At 38.5% G+C, this 15,121-nt stretch overlaps 1 protein-coding gene and 1 pseudogene across 1 annotated transcript in view; both read left to right on the forward strand.

Moving 5' to 3' along the window:
• The window catches only part of TAFA2 (TAFA chemokine like family member 2), a 565,802-nt gene that overhangs the window by 194,893 nt on the left and 355,788 nt on the right, over positions 1–15,121 (forward strand). The gene's annotated exons all lie outside the window — the stretch shown is intronic.
• Positions 6,777–9,369, forward strand: LOC138436354 (tigger transposable element-derived protein 1-like; annotated as a pseudogene).

The following is a 15,121-nucleotide window of genomic DNA, read 5'->3' on the forward strand; positions in this document are numbered from 1 at the left end:
TTTTAGATAAAAAGAGGAACATGGGAACTTCAACATACTTTTCCATTTGCCTGATTAATATTGAGCAGGAGAAACTAACAACACTCTGAATGCTCATAAATATAAGTAGCTGTAGGCAGGTTTGTTATTTTTTCTTGTTAGAAGAGACCTGGAGATTTTTCTTGAATGCATCAAGAAGTCTTATATGATGATTTTTTATAAGGAAAAGCAAGCAAAACCCATTATTACTGTGGAACTTAATTAAAAATAAGATGAGAAATGATATGATTGCCAATCCCTTTATCATGTCAGGGGTTCTTAAGGCTGTAAACACTTCATGTGGTGAGACTAGAAGTAAAACTAAAATTATTATTATTACAGGTACAATTATAAGCATAATGCTTTGTATTCCCTATAACCCTTTTACATACTTGTGTTTTCGAAACCATTCTCAGAACAATTGTCACCGATATTGGCAAAGTTTGATTCAGTCTTAATGTGCATGTTCTATTAATGTCAATGGTTATTATTGGATCCATCAGAAAAATTGGGGGTTGAATTAAATTGAGAGGAGTCATATTGTTGAATGAAGTTCTGTCTGTTCTGTTTCTCTGGTCTGTTTTTCCCTCGTTGTAGCTATCTCCTTCTGCTTTGTATGTTCAACATTATTCTTTGTGTTAAAATTAGCAGCAGAGGTGTTCGTAATTCATCACTTACCACTGATCTCTTGGACTAACACTTGCTTTGCATTTCCAGGTTGGTATTATGCCATCAATAACTGCTTTTTAAGTACACTTGCCAGCCAACTTTTAAATGTTATTTACATTATGGACTATATTTCCCCAGTTTGATCATTGAAAGCAAGCAGGGCCTAGTTAGAATCTTTGCTGTGTTACAAATAATTTACTGTTTCTTCACAATATTCGTTATACTATATCAGCTATATATTTTTTATCAGATAAGAAATTAAATTGGTCTGGAAAATTCATTCTGAAAATATTAGAGCACTCTTGAAACTAAATGAGATTGGTAATACAGTAGGTCACCATAAATATTTGCATTATGCTCCGTATGCTACAAAATATAGGTGATCAGAAGTGACACTATTTTGGAACGTGGAGACCTTTGTGCTTTTATTGCAAGAGAAATTTATAGCCTAGATGACTATTAAATTTGTGTTCTCCAAGTTCTCAAGATAAATGTGCACAGCAATGTGTATTCTTTATCACGTTCTGTGGATTCATCAGCACTGTCTTGGTCTAAAAGTTCTTGGCTTTCGCACTGGACCCACCTTTTGATCTTCTCATGTATTGATTGGGACACACCTTGTCTTCTTACTCATGTCAGCCAGCCCCAATACAAACTTTCAGTCTTCCAGGTCACACCCCACCATGTCCCATACCTAACTATTTCAGCTTCTGTACACTGTCCCTTATAACACTCCTCCCTGACTCCTAAAACCTCTTCCTGGTGCTTTCTAGAGCCCATGGACTGTTATCAGGAAAATCTGTGATAGTTTTAGACTTTTCTCTGTATATTCCTTTTACTGTCTTCATCTGACATTTAGCTTTCTCTGCGGTTGCTGTTTTCGTGGCTAGCCTGGCAAGAAGTGGCTATGTTCTTCCTGTGCCTCTGCTTTCTACCCCCAGGCCTAGTGATGGGATCCAGGTTTTCTTTGTTCCTCATTGCTGTTTTCAGCCCATGCTCTGGCCTCCTCCTAAACTCCTTTAAACTGCTCTTACTCATTTCCTTGGCCTCCAACTCCCTTAGGTCTTCTCTTTTTGTTTCTCCAAAGTTTATGTTGCTAGAATATACATGAGTGACACCATGGAAGAATTGTTGTGATGACTATACGAAGGAGTCAGAAGAGATCTCAGTGGGAAATAAAAGTACTCTAAAAGCAGTGCCCTATGTTAATTCTGAGGTCATTTTTTTCCATAAACTGGTGTGATGCTATTTCTATGTTCATCCTGATTCTCCAGAAACTTCTCTAGAGCCCTGTGTGGGGTGTGTGTGTGTGTGTGTGTGTGTGTGTGTGTGTGTGTGAATGAGAGAGAGAGAGTGAGAATAAGAGAGAGAAAAAGAGAGAGGAAGGAGAAATTCCTCTCCTATGTAATTTCATCTCTGTAGCCATGATCATGAGAGCTAGAGTCAACTTTCCTCATCTGGGTTTATTGTTCTGGCCATTTTAGAGAGACTTTGACCTCTGTTTTAACTAGTGAAGTGATATAGAAGTAGAGAGTGATTGCACTTTCTCTTGCCTTAATAGTCCACAGTTTTTTTTGTGGATGGGTAAAGGGGAAGAACTGTTTGTCTTGTCAGCTGAGGATGTCCTGCCATATCGTCTGATAGGCACTCTCCCTGTGAATTTAAGTGTCTCAGGCGTGGGGCATAGAAACTATAGTGCGTAGTTTACTGGAGTTGGTAACTTTGCAAGCAGAAGACATGCTGGTTTTTACCTGCATGACCTTAGATGGGTCACATCTCTGAATTACTCAGAGATACCATTTTATTATCTATAAAATGACTACGATAATACATCCCTCACAAGCATAATATTAATGTTGAAAAGAAACACACAGGGCAACCTGTCCAGCATGTCAAGCACATGCCAGGTCTTCCATAATTTGATGGCTTTCTTCTTTGCATCTCAATTGACCCCAACAGTGCTGCCACTGAGTGTTTCCCTTGTAGATTATGTATCCCAACTCAGTGGTTCGAAATAGCTGGCCTGTTTTCACTTGGGATAAAAATATAAAAGCTGTTTAAAACCAATCATTTGAGTTAAAATGTTACCTAATTTTTAATTAAAAATTAAATACATCAACAACATTTTCCATTTTCACTATTTATCATATTGTTCATTTAAAATATCCATCTTTATACATTTTCTAATGTGTATCTATTAATTACACATTAAATACACATTTAGCCCATGTATTAAGAGTGAAAATAATTATGGTTTTTGTGGCATGTTATTGTTATCACAGTACAGATAATAAATGCCAGAGATCCCTCTTAGATATGTATTAGATGTGAAGGAGGGGTTGATGGAAGCAAACAAGAACTGAATAGTTTGGTCTACAGTCGTCCTTTGGGGTGGTTGTACTGGCTGTTATGACAGATGTCCCTTTTGCTGCTTAATAAACAAAGCTGATTTTGCTCTCACATTTGTTCTTGGCTCCTACCTTGCAACAGGTGGCCCATCAACCTGGTGTCAGCTTTGCAACTGCTGGCTGTCAGGGGCTTTGAGAACCTTCTGTTATGATTAAAGCAATAGTTTAGGAGAAACTTAGGAAAACTAACTGAGTTTACACAATCTGTCTAAACTTTCTTGTGATCTGAGATGGATTCTAGGTACTCATGTGATGCTTTTCTTTTGTGCTGTGTTGACATGTTTGACCATTGGGGCTTCTATCGTTGGCCACATTGTGAGTACTGAGTTGCTGGCAGCTGAGAATTATTTCATAAATGTCTTTTCTTTGAGCCTTAGGTAGAAGTGGTCTTTTTCTAAGACCTACTGATTTCTTACCCTGCTGACAAAGAGGTAAGGTTCAGAAGTTAAAGATGGGGAGAGAGAGGGGAGACACACTGTGGAGGGGTGAATGAACACCGGTCTTCCTTTCCCTTCCTGGTCCAGCTTTTGGTAGACAGACTAGGTCCTCAAGCTCAGACTTATCATAGAAAATGAGTATGAGCATGAGCTTTGTATACATTCCTTGAGAACTTGATATGGCGCTAGAGTGGTAGAAAAATATTTGGGGAATTTTCTCTCTTTGGAAAATAAAACGCATCCATGACATGGCTTCCTAGGATTTGAACCTAACCAGTTTGATAACAGAGCCTGCCTCTATAGCTCTGATGAGTCAGGAAGTAAACATATAGACTGAGGGTTAGAATCCTTTCACACAGAAAAATGGATGACTGATTTGGATAACACGGAGACAGGAGATTTTTGGCCACTGCACCTCAGAATGCCTGAGCTCTTTTCTTAGTTCTCTGAATCAGCCTGGTGATGGAAAAGCATTAGAACATGCTGATGAAGCCTGTGAGTGGTACAGATACCTGGATTAGAATCTCCGCTTGATCATTTTCTACCTTTGACAAATGGGTAAATTAATTAAACCCTGTGTTCTTCAATTTCTTTATCTCTGAAATGGGAATAACTGCATAGAAGATTTAGATTACAAAGATAGAGTTCAAACTGGGGCTGGCATATGGCAAAGTGCCACATATGAAGATCTTTTTTTTTTTTTTTTTCCTGGAGCAGGAGTTTATAAAATAGGATAATGTTGATGTACTATGCAAGGAAAAAAAAATCACTAGATTGTTTTGGGATTCTTATATGAAAATGCTACATAAATATAAGTATTATCAATCATAACACTAGCAAAGAGAAACTGAATCTTTTCTTGCTTTGCTTGTCACAATGAATTTCATTTTCTTAAAAAAAAAATTATGTAACTCCTCTTAATTTTCCCTAGTAACTTTTTTTATCCTTACTCTATTGTCCCATGAACAACATTAATTTATTTGATTGTAAATATTATCCTCTTAGTCCATACCTTATGTCTAGGGCCATGTGCAAAGTCTCCATATGGCTTGTTGATTCTTTGTCTTGCGATCACATAAAATGCAATCAAAATAGTAACTTACAAGTAATCTTCTTGGTCCAACCTAGAAAATTTTCATTTACATATTTTAAGTTAGGGTTTTAGTTCAATGATTTTGTCTAATTTCATAGTTATAAATATGTGGCAGATGTCATTTGCTGCTGCTGCTTCTGCTAAGTCGCTTCAGTCGTGTCCGACTCTGTGGGACCCCATAGACGGCAGCCCACCAGGCTCCCCAGTCCCTGGGATTCTCCAGGCAAGAACACTGGAGTGGGTTGCCATTTCCTTCTCCAATGCATGAAAGTGAAAAGTGAAAGTGAGGTCGCTCAGTCGTGTCTGACTCTGTGCGAACCCATAGATGGCAGCCCACCAGGCGCCTCCATCCATGGGATTTGCCAGCCAAGAGTACTGAAGTGGGGTGCCATTGCCTTCTCCAGATGTCATTTAGCTAAATTTAAAAATTAGGATTAATTATTGTAGAAATAGTGCTTTTTAATATATCATTCTATGAACCATGGGAGAGCTATTATGCAAAACAGAAGAATATTCTGTGGAAAAATGTAAGTCTTTGAGCTATTGGTTTTTAAAGGAAAGACCCTAAAATTATTCTGAAATCGGATAAGTTAGGACTATAATTTCAAGCTGTGTTCTGATTTATCTCATGCTGTTTGATATTGCTACATAAGTGATGCCAGCATGGTCAAGCATTTAAATGCAAATTTATAATTCTAAGTGCTCTCCTTTGTTGAAGGCATTTTGTTTAAGCTTGGAATCCCCAAAAGATTTACCACAATTTTGATTTCTTTCTGAAATGGAAACCTTTGATAAAAATAGGAGATACAGAGAATAAGCCAAATAATAGCATTAATCAGCAAATTCAAAACAGGCCATTGCTCAGGCTCTGCAAACCAAAACACAATTGGACAGAGTGACCCCTGTCTGCCAGCTGATAGAGGAATCTGAGCTGTTTGTGAGAAAAAAGACAGAATATGCTGCACGAAAGGTCAAGTTGAGCTGGAGCTGAAAAGAGAAAAGCAGATTAGCAAGCAGATCAACCTGTCATAGTGACAAGGGATGTTTCCAGGCTTTGCCAAGAGACTGGAGGTTCCCATTAGCCAGAAGGAAGCAAATCCATCATGGGTTCACCTCAGTGCAAATTGTGGGGAGACCTGGCAGAGAGGGGATCATGTGCTTCTCTCTCTTCTTTGTGTGACTTCTCACATTGGCTACATCCATCTGCTCAGGTCAACCTTCCTGACACAAGTGAGCAATGGAAATCACCTAAGCGGAACACCTAACCAACCTTCCCATTTCACCAGAGGTTTGTCAGAGGGCTAGAGAAAGGCAGTTGACTAATTCTGACTAATCTTTTTCATTGTTAGTGTTTCTTTATCTAAAAAGCATGATGTGAATGCCCCTTCTAATTATTGCATTATTAGATATTTTTAATCCCTTAAGATATAAAATATTAGTGGTCCTCATTGATTTGGTTTCCAAAAGTGCTAAAATATATATGGTATAAAAAAATGAAACAAGGTTGATTGTTTGCCATGTTAATATATGTTATTTTAAAGTCTAGACTACTTACTCATTTTGGCTTTCTGTACAGTGTACATAGTAGGTGCTCAATATTTTTTATTAGAGTTTTTCTCTAGGTAGAAGCTCTAGTTTATATTGCACTTAAGATGGAAAACCAAAACTTAAAAGTCAGAACTAGAAAATAAAATTTGGATTTGGTTACAATTTTTCTCATAAAACATATCTTTCATTACAGGCACACCTCATTGTATTACGTGTTACTTTTTTGCACTTTGCAGATACTGTATCTTGTATGAATTGAAGTTTTGTAGCAACCCTTCATTGAGCAAATCTGTTGGTGTGATTTTTTAAACAGCATTTCTTACTCTGTGTCTTATTTTGATAATTCTTACAATACTTCAAGTTTCTCATTATTATTATATTTGTAGTGATGCGGTCAATGATCTTTAATGTTAATTGTTTTGGGGTGCCTAAACCTTACCCATATAAAGCACAAACTTAATGGATAAATGTGTGTATCCTGACTGTTCTACCGACCAACTCTTTCCCCATCTCTCTAACTCTCCTTGGGTCTCCCTATTCCCTGGGACACAACAGTATTGAAATCAGGTCAATTAATAACCCTACGGTGGTCTTTAATGTTCTAGTGAAAAAAAGAGTCTTATGCCTGTCACTTTAAATCAAAAGCTAGAAATGATTAAGCTTAGTGAGGAAGGTGTGTCGAAAGTTGAGACAGGCTGGAAGCCAGACATTTTGTGTCAGGTAGCCAAGTTGTGAATATAAAGAAACATTTCTTGAAGAAAATTAAAATTGACACTTCAGTGAACACACAAATGATTAAAAAAAAAAGTGAAACAGTCTTATTGTTGATATGGAGAAAGTTGTAGTGGTCTAGACAGAAGATCAGACTAACCACAAAATTCCCTTAAGCCAAAACCTAATCGAGAGCAAGGCCCTAACTCTCTTCAGTGATTTGAAGCTGAGAGAGGCGAGGAAGCTACGAAGAAAAGTTTGCCACTAGTATAGGCTCACTCATGAGGTTGAAGGAAAGAAGCCATTTCCATAACATACAGCTGCAAGGTGAAGCAGCAAGTGCTGATGTAGAAGCTGCAGCAAGTGATCCTGGAGGTCTAGCCAGGGTTATGGATGATGGTGGCTACACCAAACAACAGATTTTCACTGTAGACAAAAGAGCCTTCTATTGGAAGAAGAGGCTGCGTAGGACTTTCATAGCTAGAGAGGAGAAGTCAGTGGCTCTGGCCTCAGAGCTCAAAGCATAGGCAGCTGGTGGCTTGAAGTTGAAACTAGTGATCATTTACCATTCTGAAAATCCTAGGGCCCTTTAAGGCTTATGCTGAATCTGCTCTTCCTGTGCTCTAGAAATTGAATAACAAAGCATGGATGACAACACATCTGATTACAACATGGTTTTCTCAGATTTTTAAGCCTACTATTGAGACTTGAAGTGAAGGGTTAGCTGCTCAGTAGTGTCAAATTCTTTGCGACCCCATGGACTGTAGACCTCCAGGCTCCTCTGTCCATGGAATTCTCCAGGCAAAAATACTGGAGTGGGTTGCCATTCTTTTCTCCTGGGGATTTTCCCGACCCAGGGATCAAACCTGGGTCTCCTGCATTGCAGGCAGATTCTTTACCATCTGAGCCACCAGGGAAGCACTGTTGAGACTTACTGCCACAAAAATTTTCTTTCAAAGTAGTATTACTCATTGATAATGCACTTGGTCACCCAAGAATTCTGATGCAGATGGTCAGTTCAGTTCAATTCAGTCATGCCGTCGGGTCCAATTCTTTGCGACCCCATGGACTACAGTATGCCAGGCTACCCTGCCAATCACTAACTCTCGGAGCTTACTCAAACTCATGTTCATCGAGTTGGTGATGTCATCCAACTGTCTCATCCTCTGTCATCCCCTTGTCCTCCCGCCTTCAATCTTTCCCAGCATCAGGGTCTTTTCAAATGAGTCAGCTCTTTGCGTAAGGTGGCCAAAGTATTGGAGTTTCAGCTTTAGCATCAGTCCTTCCAATGAATATTCAGGACTGATTTCCTTTAGGATGGACTGGTTTGATCTCTTTGCAGTCCAAGGGACTCTCAAGAGTCTTTTCCAACACTGCAGTTCAAAAGTGTCAGTTCTTCGGCGCTCAGCTTTCTTTATGGTCCAACTCTCACATTCATACATGGCTATGATATATGAGATTGCTATTGTTTTCCTGCTCACTAATGCAACATCTGTTTTGCAGTTCATAGATCAAGGGGTAGTTTCTACTTTCAAATGTTATGCTTTAAGAAATACATTTCATGAGGCTATGGCTGGTATAGATAATGACTCCTCTGATGGATCTGGGCAAAGTAGAGTTGGCCCTTGAATAATGCAACTTGAACTTCGTGGGTCTTCTTCTATGCAGATTGTTTTCGATAGTGAATACTGAAGTACTACATGATGAACCTGTGGATGCTGAAGGCCAACTGTAAGTTACTTGCAGTTTTGAACTATATTGAAGGTTGGCATCCTGAACTCCCTCATTGTTCAAGGGTCAACTGTAAATTGAAAACCTTCTGGAAAGGAGTCACCATTCTAGATGCCATTAAGGACATTTGTTATTCATGGGAAGAAGTCAAAATATCAACAGTAACAGGAGTTTGGAAGAAGCTGATTCCAGCCATCCTGGATGACTTTGAGAGCTTCCACACTTAAGTGGACCAGGAAGCATCTGCAGATGTGGTGGAAATACCAAGAGAATTAGAATCAGAAGTGGAGCCTGAAGATGTGACTGAATTGCTGCAATCTCATGATAAAATTTTAGCAAATGAGTTGCTTCTTATGGTGTGCAAATAAATGACTTATTGAGATGCAATCTACTCCTGGTAAAGATGCTCAAAAGACCATTGAGATGACAACAAAAGATTTAGAATAGTACATAAGTTTAGTTAATAAAGCAGAAGCACAGTTTGAGAGGATTGATTCCAATCTTCAAAGAAGTTCTGCTGTGGGTAAAATGCTATCAAACAGCATTGCATACCATAAAGAAATTGTTAGTGAAAGGAAAGGTCAACTGATGCAGCACATTTCATCATTGTCTTTTCTTTTTTCCAAAGAAATTGCCCCAGCCCCCCTAACCTTCAGCAGCCACCATTCTGATCAGTTAGTAGCCATCAAGATCAAGGCAAGACCCTCCAGCAGCAAAATACTTGGGACTAGCTGAAGGCTCAGATGATAGCTAGCATGTCTTAGCAATAACATATTTTAATAAAGGTGTGTAACTTATTTAGACAATGCTATTGTACACTTAATGGCTACAATGTAGTGTAGACATATAGGTATTGTGAAACCAAAAAATTCATCGGACTTTTACCTGTGTTGCAGTGTGTTGCAGTATTTCTTGTATTGTAGTGATCCGGAACTGAAACTGCAATATCTCTGAGACATGCTTTATTAGATGCCTTTTAAATGCATGCTTATTATGCTTTACTAAGTGTGATACAAAGCAAGTTAAAGCATATATATATATATTTTTACACTGGCATTAGCAAAACAGCAATAAGATGTTCTTGCTGATTTTTACCTGGTCTGCCTGAAATATAGATATGTTTTCTGTAGAAACTCTTCTCTGTGAGTTGAAACAGTCCACAATAACATTTTTTTGATCTCTGTCCTATTGAGAAAAAGCTGTCAAATAATAGATTGTCATTATGTAGGAATCAGAATGCTTTCTCAGTGGGACAGGAGTTTCATCTATCTACAAAGTAGAAACAGTCTGCAGAGGCTGTGTTCAAATCAGTCAGTTAGGCACCTTGAACACTGGCACAGAATCATTTTAGAAGAAGCTATGCCTATGAGAATCACTTTTGCCCACCAGGCTCCTCTGTTCATGGGATTCTCCAGGCAAGAATACTGGAGTGAATAACCATTCCCTTCTCCAAGGGATCTTCCCAACCCAGGGTTTGAACCTGGGTCTCTTGCATTGCAGACAGATTCTTTCCCATCTGAGCCACCAGGGAAGCCCTTATCTGTTGCTAGACCCAATTTATCAAACTCTCCAGGACTATTCAACCCATGTAATACAGTTAGGTTACTTAGGCTGTAGGTTTTGGAAAGTTATCTTTTCGGTAGTATATATCAAGTCTGTACAGAGAGCTAAGGAGAATGAATGCTGAGATCATGGAGCTGTCCATTGACTTTTCTAGTGTAGCTAAGGGTGATCATACCAAATTATGGTGTGGTAAGATGGGTAAGAAGGGGTCCAAATGATGCAAAGAACGTCTCCGCATCCGCGGCAAGTAAGAGGAGTAGAAGCAGAATCCCTTCAAGCAGTAGAGGCAAGACAGTTGAGCTTGAGGTTGGAAAACTTTGAATTAAGTCAGACACAGAAAAGTGCTTTAGAACAAATCTGCACTTCTGACTTGACAGTCTTAACAAATGTCTATTTATCTCTTCTTTAAACTTTCTAATAAGGTAACTGAGGTTAGTTACCACAATAAGGATGATAATTTACAGTATAGAAAAAAAAAATTGAGAGGTAAATTTGGTAGGAAGTTTTGGGAAGAGACCTGTGGTTTTCCCTACCTGATTTTTTTCTCTTTGCCTTTTAAAATCCCATTTTAAAATGGGATTAATCCCAGAGTGTCAAGTTTAGAATGTAAAGAGTGAAAGTATAGTGGTAAAGCTACCCATCTCAGGTGCATTGAAAAATATACACAGGCACAACATGCTGTCTTTCCCTCTTGGGACTGTTTTCTAGTGAGTCCCAAAGGCATATTGCTACTGTAAGAAGTCTGCAGGGAATTCCAGACACACTTTAGCATCTTTCTAATCACAAAATCATAGTTTCTAATTTGCGGTCCATAAGTCTTGGGTTTGTAAATCTTTTAGTGTGTGGGCAATACTCTAACACAACGGTAACTTTCTTCTTTGTCATCTGATATTATTTAATTTTCCAATGAAGTGATTAAGCCTAGGAAATACACCATAAGACACTGGTATCCTAGATGTACATGTAATTGCTAAATTTAGATTTGAACTTAAAAACATTGATTTAATATAAGCAAAATACTTAGAGGTGTGAAATACTTTCTAGAATAAATGAAGGCAAGTTCACCTTTTGTCCTTAACCTTGGTGGGTCCACCTCCTGTCCCCTATGCCCTTTTCCCTCTATGTCTAAGCTAGTCATGCCAAGTAGTGATCCCTTGTTATTTTATTAGCTTTGTTTTTGGGAAACAGGCCCAAAGTACCATGTGTGAAGCACTGACTTCTGTCTTTTTTGGCTTCATTCTCATTACCAGTACTTGTTAATTCTCTTTCCATCTTTCTATCATCTTTACTGTAACACAGATCCACAAAACTATTTAGAAGTGAAAACTTTAAGAAGAAAGTTTTCAAGGATTAGGTGTATCCAACAGGATAATGCTGGGTTGATGGAATGATCAGTGACTGGGTTTCAGGTCTGAGATTGGTGGTGTGTTTACTTTTCTTATTTAACTGTTGGGAACAGAAAAAACTCCTGGGAACAGAAAAAACTATTTGCAGTTGTATACCTTGGCCTCTTCACTTTGCTTCCTGACACGTGAGAGACATTTAGCACCTGATAGCAGGGTGTGATGAATGAGGATGAATGAATGATGGCTCAGCCACCTGTCTTGCTTGATAAAGGGAGTTAAGGTTATGCTACAAGTGTTCAATATTTTCAGCTGGTGGTGCTTTAGTCACTAAGTTGTGTCCAACTCTTGTGACCCCATGGAGTGTAGCCTGCCAGGCTCCTCTGTCCATGGGGTTCTCCAGGCAAGAATACTGGAGCGGGTTGCCATTTCCTTCTTCAGGGGATCTTTCCCACCCAGGAATTGAACCTGGGTCTCCTACATTACAGGCAGATTCTTTACTGACTGAGCTACAAGGGAATTCCAATATATTCATGTAGGATTGAAAAAAATCATGTTATTTGAACACTACAAATATTTTCTTCCAAAAAAAGGGTTAAATCCAATCATGTTATTGTATATATGTCTCCAGTTCAGCAAGAATTACTTGCACAGTTAACATATGTAAAACTTTTAGCAACTGCCTAATGAGTAGTTACAATAAGTACTAGCTATTATTATTGGGGCTTCCCTGGTAGCTCAGTTGTAAAGAATCCACCTGCAATGCAGGAGACCCCCGTTCAATTCCTGGGTTGGGAAGTTCCCCTGGAGAAGGAATAGGCTATCCACTTCAGTATTTTTGGGTTTCTCTGGTGGCTCAGACAGTAAAGAATCTGCCAGTAAGGCAGGAGATCTGGGTTCGATTCCTGGGTTGGGAAGATTCCCTGGAGAGGAGCATGGCAACCCACTCCAGTATTCTTGCCTGGTGAATCCCCATGGACAGAGGAGCCTGGCGGGCTACAGTCCATGGGGTTACAAAGAGTCAGACACTACTGAGTGACTAAAGCACAGCACACGATTATGATAACAATAACAATATATAAACAATAATGATTATTGTTATTATCATTATTTCATTGAGAGAGAAAGTAAATAAGAAAGACGGCTGTCTGATAAGAATGCTCCTTAGTTCTCCCAAGAGCAAATAGTCCTTACATCCCAGTATTGTATTTGCTTCGCCAGAAAAAGACAATAAGTATAGTTAGTTACATTGTGATCAGGATGGCTGTTTTAAAATAGAAGATCAGTTATGTCATAGGCTGTCTTAACACCCTGCAAAGTCTTGCCATTGCTTTCAGAATGAAATTTGCAGCATGACAGGCAAGGTTCCTTATGATCTGTTCTTCTAATTTAACCTAATCCAGCTTCATAGACCTTTCTTATTCATAGTTCCTCGGGCTGTATGTCCTAACTGTTCCTATAATATTCTAAGATTAGGTCTGTTTCCTTGTTCGTCTCCACAATTAGACCTTGTTTTCTTTGCCCATCATCTAGCACAGGGATTTGCAAGCTTTCTCTAGTTTAGTAAAGGCTTTAGGCTTTGTGGGCTGTACTTTTGCTGTTCCAACTACTCAGTTCTGCCAGCATAGCACAAAAGTGGCCATAGACCATATGCAAAGGTATAAATGTGACTGTGTTCCAATACAACTGTGTTGATGGACACTAAAATTGGAATTTCATACAGTTTTCATGTACCTTGAAATGATATTCTTCTCTTGATTTTTTTCATCCACTTAAAAATACAAAAATTGTTCTTAGTTTGCAGGCCATACAAAATGAGGCAACAGGAAAAATTTGGTCTGTGTGCTATTTGCTGCTCCCTAGTCTAGCAAAATGCCTGGCATGAAAATAGTGCTCAGCCAGTACATTTGAGTGTGTATGGCAACTCACTGACACAAGGAATTGACATTTTCTAAAAACAGCATGTCTATTTCTACCTGTAGGCCATGTGTCTTGTCTCTTTCTCTACTGAGAATGTCCTTTCTTGTTTTTGTTTGCTCGTTTTAATTTTCTGCCTAGTGAGCTAGTATTTGTTCTTCAAGATAGAGGATCAGCTTTTCAAAATAGAATTCAGCTCTTCTCCAGGTGAAAAAAGGGATGGGGTCTTTGGCGAGTCCATATTCATCTGTGCTTCTATGGAGCTTTGTATTAATATTATATATCCCATTAGTGTAGCACTTTTCGTACTGCATTTTAATTATCTTTGCTTGTGTTGCTCTTTTCCATCATTTCCTGAAGTTATATGCCTAGTACCAGTGTAGGATGTGACATTGATAGTCATTTAGTAACAATGAAATATCTTTATGAGAATTCTCAATATTCTGTTGAGACTGCTTGGCATCAGTCTAATCTATAATGATGAGACTGTCTTTCATTATTATTATTTCATTATTATTATTACGAGGTAACTTTGGTATCCAACACTGAAATGAATACAAGTGAACTTGACTAAAAATGTTAAATATCACTAAAAAATTAAAAACAATTAAATTGGAAGCTCAGGAAGTAAAAGCTTTGTGTGTGATATAAAACATCAGTTTTCTAATTTAATTTCAGCTTCAGTTCAGTTCAGTTGTTCAGTCGTGTCTGAGTCTTTGCAACCCCAAGAATTGTGTCACGCCAGGCCTCCCTGTCTATCACCAACTCCCGGAGCTCACTCAAACTCATGTCCATCGAGTCAGTGATGCCATACAGCCATCTCATCCTCTGTTGTCCCTTCTCCTCCTGCCCTCAATCCCTCCCAACATCAGGATCTTTTCCAATGAGTCAACTCTTCTCATGAGGCGGCCAAAGTATTGGAGTTTCAGTTTTAGCATCATTCCTTCCAGTGAACACCCAGGACTGATCTCCTTCAGAATGGACTGGTTGGACCTCCTTGCAGTCCAAGGGACTCTCAAGAGTCTTCTCCAACACCACAGTTCAAAAGCATCAATTCTTTGGTGCTCAGCTAAAATCTGTAGATATATTTTAAAAACACTGTCTTAAGCCTTTGCTTAGCAACACTATTTAATCATATATATGTATTGCTATTCTTTCCTGGAAAGATAAGGGATACTGGTTGTACTAGAGATTTCGTGGTGAAATGAAAAGGATTTTGACTAATTATTATGTTATTTCAGCAAGTTAACTGCTTTCAAAAGTTTACTTTGATGGGGTTTGCCCAGAAGAGAAAGGAGATATTTTATAACATGTCTTAGTTACAGTGTCAGATATTCCATTATAAATTCTCTCAGGCATCTTATATATGCTCAATACTTATTTACTGTGAGACTATCCAGTGCCTTATACCATATATCTCTATTTCCTTGGGGAAATTTCCTGCATTCTCCCAAACTATAAGATTTCCAATTGAGATCAGCGTTCTGGGTAGATTTCACCACAAATACAGTTGGAAATCTCAGTAGGAATTGAAAGCGCATCACCATGTGAGATGAATAAGAAGCTTTTTCATTATTGATAATTTATTTTCATTCATTCTAATCATAGAAAATAGTAGTGAGTGTGGTAGCTTAGGTTGTCATTATAAATAGAATGTCTGAATGCAGGCTGCTTATCTTCTTT

This window comes from Ovis canadensis, chromosome 3 (genome assembly GCF_042477335.2).
Source record: "Ovis canadensis isolate MfBH-ARS-UI-01 breed Bighorn chromosome 3, ARS-UI_OviCan_v2, whole genome shotgun sequence".
NCBI classification, from domain to species: Eukaryota; Metazoa; Chordata; class Mammalia; order Artiodactyla; family Bovidae; genus Ovis; species Ovis canadensis.